The 271-nt window shown below is 45.8% G+C and overlaps 1 protein-coding gene across 1 annotated transcript in view; it reads left to right on the top strand.

Moving 5' to 3' along the window:
• LOC109516373 (nectin-2-like) overlaps positions 1–271 on the top strand; it is a 104,653-nt gene that overhangs the window by 53,299 nt on the left and 51,083 nt on the right. The window lies entirely within an intron of this gene.

Raw genomic sequence — 271 nt, 5'->3', positions numbered from 1 at the left:
CTCCTCTCTCTCTCTCCTCTCTCTCTCTCTCCCGCTCTCTCTCTCTGTCTCTCTCTGTCTCTCTCTCTCTCTCTCTCTCTCTCTCTCTCATTCCTGCTCTCTTTCGCTCTCGCTCTCGCCCATTCTCTCTCTCTCTCTCTCTCTCTCTCTCTCTCTCTCTCTCTCTCTCTCTCTCTCTCTCTTTGGACACATACAATATATATTTATTTGTGTAGAGCTTTCACAACAACTGCACCTGTAACAAATTGCTTTGCAGAATATGTCACATAAA

The sequence above is a fragment of the Hippocampus comes genome, unplaced genomic scaffold (genome assembly GCF_001891065.2).
Source record: "Hippocampus comes isolate QL1 unplaced genomic scaffold, H_comes_QL1_v1.1 scaffold35, whole genome shotgun sequence".
NCBI lineage: Eukaryota > Metazoa > Chordata > Actinopteri > Syngnathiformes > Syngnathidae > Hippocampus > Hippocampus comes.
This window is presented reverse-complemented; position numbering and strand designations above follow the sequence as displayed.